This window comes from Peromyscus eremicus, chromosome X (genome assembly GCF_949786415.1).
Source record: "Peromyscus eremicus chromosome X, PerEre_H2_v1, whole genome shotgun sequence".
Taxonomy (NCBI): Eukaryota; Metazoa; Chordata; class Mammalia; order Rodentia; family Cricetidae; genus Peromyscus; species Peromyscus eremicus.
The window spans coordinates 60,484,100-60,491,460 of record NC_081439.1 but is presented as its reverse complement, the minus strand read 5'-3'; positions in this window follow the sequence as shown (position 1 = coordinate 60,491,460).

Below are 7,361 nucleotides of genomic sequence, written 5' to 3'. Positions count from 1 at the left end.
TTTGACAAGGGCTGGCTGGCCAGTGAGTCAGGGATCCTCCTGTCTCTGTCCCCTCGCTGTGTCCAACATTTAATGTGAGTTCTGGGGATCTGAACTCAGGACCTCATGGCTTGCCATCTCCCTAGCTCCCAGCCTACTTTTTATTTAAAAGAAAAGATTTTATTTGTATGTATATGGGTGTTTTGCCTGCATGTATGTGTGCACCCCACAAGTACTTGCAACTGGAGCTACAGAAGGTTGTGAGCTCCAGTGTGGGTACTAGGAATTGAACTTGGGTCCTCTGGAAGAGCAGCCACTGCTCTTAACTGCCAAACCATCTCTCCAGCCCCCCAGCCTAGTTTTTTATTACATGTTTTATTCTGAGATAATAGGGATTCCCAATCAGCATTAGGAAACAATACAAAGAAATGCCACTATATCTTGAATCTTGAATGTCCCTCAGAGGTCCATGTAAGGAAGACTGAGTCCCCAGTTGTGGCACTGCAGGGGAGGTGGTGGGACCTTTAGCAAGTAGAGCCTAGCAGGGGGTATTCAGGCCCCTGGAGGCATGCCCTGGAAGAGACTAGTGGGACCCAGGCCCCTTTGTCTTTCTCTTTTCTGCTCCAGCCACAAAGAAAACAGCTTTGTTGCAGCACATATCCATCCCTGCAATGTGCTGCCTCAGTACCAACCGATCAAAAGATCGTGCACTGAAACCCCCTCCCCTGGAATGGGCTACCGCAGATGTTTGTACACTTGGCCTGGTTCCCCTCCATGGTTCCATCAAGCAAACTTACAGTGCAGTATCACAACCAGGAGATCAACACTGATAGCATCCCCCAGTCTTACTCAGCTCTCCCTGGTCTTACCTGTAATCGTGTGTATGAACTCAGCTCTGTACAATTTTATCACATACAGATATATTTGTGTATCTACCGTCACATTCAAGGTACAAGATGGCTACCATACCATAAGTAGCTTCTAACTTGTCCTCTGCTTCTACAAGTTTCCAATCTTAAGAATGTTAGACAAATGGAATCAGGCAACATATGATGTTTAGAGTTTTTTGTTTTTTTTTTTAATTGCACACAATTTCTTAAGGTTGATCCAGACAGATTGCACTCCTTTCATTCTGTGCAGGAGTCACACAGCTGCTTTATCCACATCCGTTGGTGGACATCTGACTTGTTTCTACCTTTGGCTATTATGACTGAAGTTGCAATGAACATTTATGTACATGTTTTTTTTTCAAAGTATATGTCTTCATTTCCCAGACAACTACTAATGTACTTTCAAACTCTCGAATTCTATTGTATAGATTTAGAACATATTCCATATATCCTTTCACACTACTGAATAATGTGAAAGATTAATTAATCTCTGATTCAACATACATAACGTTAAAAATATGTTTAAGACAAGTGGGACATGTACATCTCAGACACACACACACACACACACACACACACACACACACACACACACACCCTCCCAAGGCCCAGGAACCATCCTGGAAGATGAATGGAAAGATTATAAGAGCCAGACATTAGGAAGGATCAGAGTGAAACATTGTCTTCTGGATATGACAGGACCACTGCATTCATAAACTCAGCAACTGTGACTGCCAGTATAAGACCTGCACAAGATCAAGCCAGACAACACTCTAGCATGAATTTGAGGGGATATCTGAAGTGATTCATAGCTGATGGCCTCTGGGGATGGGAAAGTCAGTTTTCTTTAGGGTATGGCTCCTAGTTGGTTGACAGCAAAACAGTGAATTACCACACTCAGGCATATATGGCCAGCCCAAATTGGACTTGTTGGGTTATTTTTTAAAAAAGGAGGATAAGAAGTTGGGAAGGAGTGGGGAAGTGGAATGGATCTGGACAAGTGGGAGTGGATATGATCAAAATACGCTATATAAAATTATCAAAGAATACAATATTATTTTTAAAAAGAATTAAACAATATTAATGAAATTATTTAGCATGGAGTTTGACATGATGTAGGTTCTCAATAAGTGTCAGTCCTTGTTATATAGGAACTGGGGCTTTAATGACATCCAGTGTCCCTACAAGACCAAGAAAGACAAGCTTCAGCTACTTAAGTATGTTCCAAAATGATCCAAACATCATGTTCATTGATAGGATTGTCGGTTTTTCAGGATCTGTGGGACCCGATGATTACGTCTGAGACACACAGTATCACAGATAAACTACAATACACCAGAATTCAGGGAGAAAGACAGACAGAGACACTAGATCGAGGGTGGGGTGAGAATAAAAGGGCATGAGAATGGTGGGCAGGAAGAGATGGGTGTGAGCCCTTTGTTTTGGTTCTGGAGATGGAGCATGGTTCCCACATATAGGAGGAAAGTGTTTCTACCACTGAGCACATTCACAGCCCCAGCTTATCGTTGGACATGTGGTGTAAAGTCCTCAACTGGGCCTTTAAGACAAATCTACAGGCCGTAAATGTTGCTCAGTGGTAGAGTGCTTAGCCCTGTACATAAGAGAGAAAGGAGGAAGAAGGGACATGGACAGAGGTAGAGAGGGAAAGAGGACAATTGAAAATCTGCAGAAAAGCCACCCCCCTACACACACTTTGAGACGGGGTTTATGTAGCCTAGAACTCACCAAGATCTGCCTGCTTCTGCCTGTCAACTGCTAGGACTAAAGGCACGTGCCACCACCCCCAACCAACAGGGGCACATGCTTTTTAAAAGAAAATGTTAAGATTGGATTTTCATTATAGGGAGCTACAATGACCCACTAGGGGACTGAACTTTTAAGTTCACGTGGACCTACATTGCAACGCCTCAGCAGCATTATCTAGAAAAAACCCACAGGTCCTTGCCTTCTCTAAAATCTGAAGAGAGAGCACCTGAACTTTTCAGCCCATCCATTCCCTTGAAAGCAAGGAAGAGCAGTGATGAATTCTTGGACCAACATAACCTGATATATGCTTAGCTTTGAGGTCAACACAACTTTATTTTATATACCCACTCTGGGATTTACCAAATGTGCTCAAGTTACATACTTTTATCACTCGTTTCCTCATCTGTTCATTTGGAACTCTCAACTGATGGCCTGCCTTTCTGGGCTTAGTAGCACACGCCTGTAATCCTAACACTTGGGAAAATCAGGAGCTCAAGGCCAACCTCAGCTACATGTTGAGATCAAGGTCACCCTGAGCTCCCTGAAAACCTATCTCAAATATCCAAAACAATAGGGCCAATGAGATGGCTAAGTGGGTTAAGAACGCTTGCGGCCAAGTCTGTTGACCTGAGTTCAATCCCGGGACCCACATGGTAGAAAGAGTGAGTTAACTCCAGCAAGTTGTCCTCTGACCTCCACACACGAGTTGTGATGTATGAGCATGAGTATGAGTATATACACACATAGAGAGACACACAGAATAAACAAACAAACAAACAAATAATAAATAATAAATACATGTAGTAAAGAAAAATGGTGGCTCACTCATTAACAACTCTTAACTCAGTGTAAAACTTTGCTATGAGCATGGATCCACCCAGGTCCTTGACAGCCCAAAGGCTCTCTCATATGTTAATGCTAAAGCGAGTTTCCCATAGAAAAACGGAAGTGATCCGAGGCGCCATGGGCAAAGAGCCGCAGGAGAAACACCGTTCTGTGTGGTAGAGGGCCTGGAGAGGTCCTCTCCACACTGCTCTCAGGTGAGAGCCATCTCCAAATTCCTAGGCCATTATAGTAAAACCCAGGGGGTGGGGCTAGAAGCCACTGTCCAGTTCGCCAAGGAAGTTTTGCTCATGCTATGAGAGCTGAGGGTGGATATGGACTGGGTAGTAGAGCTGAAGCTCCCCAAGGCCAGGAACATTGGCTTTCATAAGCTGTCTAACAGGTGGATCTAGAAAACAGAAGTTTTCTTCATTCCAGTCACTAGGGATTTTTCAGAGCAGATGTGGTTTGTGGCACAGTGTCTTTCTCATGCTAGGAGCTGCCTGGGTCAGCTCCTTTTATGTGGAAAAGTAAAGAGTACAGTGGGATTCAGGCAGCACAGGCTGTAATCCACTACTGCCCTTGACTCATGTAGGTGATCTGGGAAAACTCAGTTTGAGAAAGATGGATTGTGACATTTCAACAAAGAGGTACCCAACGTGACTGCCGCCATTAGCTCCTTTCCTAAGAGAGATGGAGATTTCTTGGCTCTGTGTTTTAATTCATCCTGGGATCAACCACCTGCTGACCTTAACCCTTGGTATAACCACTGAACTTTACTGGTAATCTGGCCTCAAATTTCAACAGAGAGGCAGGCATGATGGCACAGGCCTGTAATCCCGGCAGCACTCAGGAGGCTGAGGCAGGGGCATCATAAGTCCAAAGCCAGGCCTCAGAGTGAGTTTCAGGCCAGTTTGGGCTATGAGTGACAACCTGTCTTAAAAAAAAAAAGTAGTTAGAGAATCTCAAAGGTTATAAAAAGTTAGAGACCTTCAAAGGTTATAAAAATCTTGATGCAGGCCCTGGACTAAGAGAAGCAGAGGAAAGCTGAGTTACTGAGTTACTGAGAGCCCGTAACACTCTGTGGTAGTTTGTAGACTTGTTTAGTGGTTCCTCCTGACCTGGATCTTGTCTCTACAAATAGAAATTAACACACATCACATAGGATAAATATAAAAATGATAAACACCAGTAAACACAGGGCCATTAATACAACTCAGAGTCCTTAGACATGCTGAGGATTAGTAATGTAAGAACATCTTAGCTAGATCTGATTGTATAGCCCTATAATCACAACTACGAGGAGGCTGAGACAAGAGGACCATAAGCTCAGGGCCTGCTACAGAATAGGTTCAAGGCCAGCCTGGGCAATTTAGTTAGGCCAGTCTTAAAAACCAAGAAGGTCTGGGATATGACTCGGTGGTAGAATGCTTGTCTGGAATGGGCAATCTCTGTATGACACCCATAAAATATTAAATTAAAAGCAAAAAAAAAGAGGAAAGATGCCTTATGAAGGATGACTACACACAATTTGCCAAAGAAACTGAGAAGGGCACCAAAAATAACAGGAACTAACAGAGATGCAGCAGCTTGCAACATCGAGTCACCCACACGTAAGGCTAAAAGGCGACACAGTCTATGAGTTCAAACAGGAACAACATGATTCTCGGTTTGGAGGCTAGAGCAAACGTGGCTTGGAGGGACCAGAGTGCCAAGACAGTTGAGGTACTAGTATGAGAATATAAAGCCGTCTCGGATCCATGCATCCATCTGTTAATTCTTTCCATACACACGTCCAGTGCCTACTTTCATTACTCTCCTAGGTGATGTGTAAGAAGCGGTCCTTTCACCAGGGCAATAACTCCTAGTGAGGGTGTCTTGCAAGGGAAATGTTCTGGAAAGGAAGACATTTATAGAGTGATTATTGTATCTAGATTTATGCCTATAGCTTGGCAATTCCATTTATGAGTTCCACCTTTGGCTCTCTGCTTTGTATGATAAGCTATATAGATGCTCTTTGCATACAGATAATCTTTATCACTGTCATGCATTGTGCACTAGTGTTTATCATGAAAGATCTCAATTGTTATTCCAACCCTACGATACAGGCGTCACACCCTTATCCTCCTTCTATAGGCAAAGAAACTGAATCTGTCCATAGCCATACCAGTAGCTCCCTGGGTGCTGCAGTTGGCCAGTCCTACTTCACAGTAACCATGTGTGACTGGAAAGCAGTGATTAAAAAATGAAGACATGGGGACTGGAGAGAAGGCTCAGTGGTCAAGAGCACTGGCTGCTCTTTCAGAAGACCTGGGTTTGGCCTCCAGTACCCACATGGCAGCTCACAACTGTCTGTAACTTCAGTTCCAGGGAATCCAACTTACTCTTCTGACCTCCACAGGCATCAGGCATGCACATAGTGCACAGACATACATGTACTCAAAACACTTATACATATAAAATTAAATAAATCTAAAAGAGTTTAGTGCAGACACTTTGGAAGAAATGTGACAGGTATGCTACCCAAGATTAGAGAAATACAAAAGCAAAGGGGCACCACAGGCCACGTCAAGAGTCTAGCAAGAAACACAACCCCACCTGGCACTGTATCATGCAAGGAATGGAGTAGTCATGTGACATATGAAACCAATGACTTCATTTAGTTCTACGTGGGTCATGTGGTCATTCTTCTCTTCGAGTCTGGTTAAAAGCGAGGGCTGTGTCAAGCATCCCTCGATCCATCTGAAAACCAAAGCTGCAGTCTAAATTCCAAATACCAGAGCTGACATTGTTAGCTCTGCTAAGGGAACACTTTCAGGGTGTTTTGTACAGGGAAGCCTCTGTACTAGTTAGTTGTGGTTATGGAATTATTAATAAATCAGTTGGCATTTATATTTTGTTTCCTTCTTTCTTTTATTTTGTTTTTTGTTTTTCACTTTTTTTTTCTTGAAACAGGGTCTCATGTAGCCCAGGCTAGCCTCAAATTCACTAAGCAGCTGAGAGTGCCTTAAACACCTGATCCTCCTTGCCTCTACTTCCCAAGTGCTGGGGACTGCAGGCATACGCCACAATATCTGGCCTTGTGTGTGTGTGTGTGTGTGTGTGTGTGTGTGTGTGTGTGTGTGTTTTGTCTTGTTTTCTTTTTTGCTTTTTTTTTTTCCGAGATAGGATTGGTTTCTCTGTGTAGTTTTGGTGCCTGTCCTGGATCTCACTCTGTAGGCCAGGCTGGCCTCAAACTCACAGATCCACCTGCCTCTGCCTCCCAAGTGCTGGGATTAAAGGCCTGTGCCACCATCGCCTGGCTTGTGTGTGTTTTTTTTTATCCCATTCTTCCGTGCCCTCTGGCTTTTTCTCTTAATCCATTCTTTCAAAAAATAAACCCTGGGCCAATGAGATGTCTCACCAGGTAAAGACATTTGCTGCCAAGCCTGAGAAATGTGATTCCTGTATCACAGAGTGAAAGGAGAGGAGAGACCTGGCTCCCACAAGTTGTCCTCTGACTTTCACACATGCACTGTGGCATGCACACACACACACACACACACACACACACACACACACACACACACGCATTAATCATTCACGTGCACGCACACCCACACACACATAAATTGAAAAAAAATCTGTTGTAGGTGTGGGGATAAAAAAGAATATAGGCTGGGCATGGTGGCACATGCCTTTAATCTCAGCACTCCAGAGATAGAGGAAGGTAGATCTCTGGGAGAGCAAGGTGAGTCCAATTGACAGTGAGTTCCAGACCATACAGGGCTAAATAATAAGACCCTTTCTCAAAAGAGGGAGGAGGACAAGGCGGAGGAGAAAGAGGAGGAGGAGGATCTCTGAGTGTTTAATCGTTGAGCTCAAACACATAAAGACAAGGAACAGGGCTGAATTCCCCATTAG